Below are 282 nucleotides of genomic sequence, written 5' to 3'. Positions count from 1 at the left end.
CAGGAGGAAACAGGGCACTCCCCTTGTGTCAGGAGCTGCTCCTTTCCCAGAGGAGCTGAAAGCAAATTCTGCAAAGCTGCTCCTTTCTTATTTCACCACTGGTGCTGAAAACCTCCCATCCACGGGAACAAACATGACACGCTGTGCTTTAGCCCAAACACACTTCCCTGGGCTGTTACAACAGCGACACAAGTGTCATTGCTCACCCTACCCACAGCTGGGGGCTGGTCCAGCACCCAGAGGTTCATGTGATAACACTTCCCAGCATCCCATCACCCAAAC

The sequence above is a fragment of the Acanthisitta chloris genome, unplaced genomic scaffold (genome assembly GCF_000695815.1).
Source record: "Acanthisitta chloris isolate BGI_N310 unplaced genomic scaffold, ASM69581v1 scaffold43301, whole genome shotgun sequence".
NCBI lineage: Eukaryota > Metazoa > Chordata > Aves > Passeriformes > Acanthisittidae > Acanthisitta > Acanthisitta chloris.
This window is presented reverse-complemented; position numbering follows the sequence as displayed.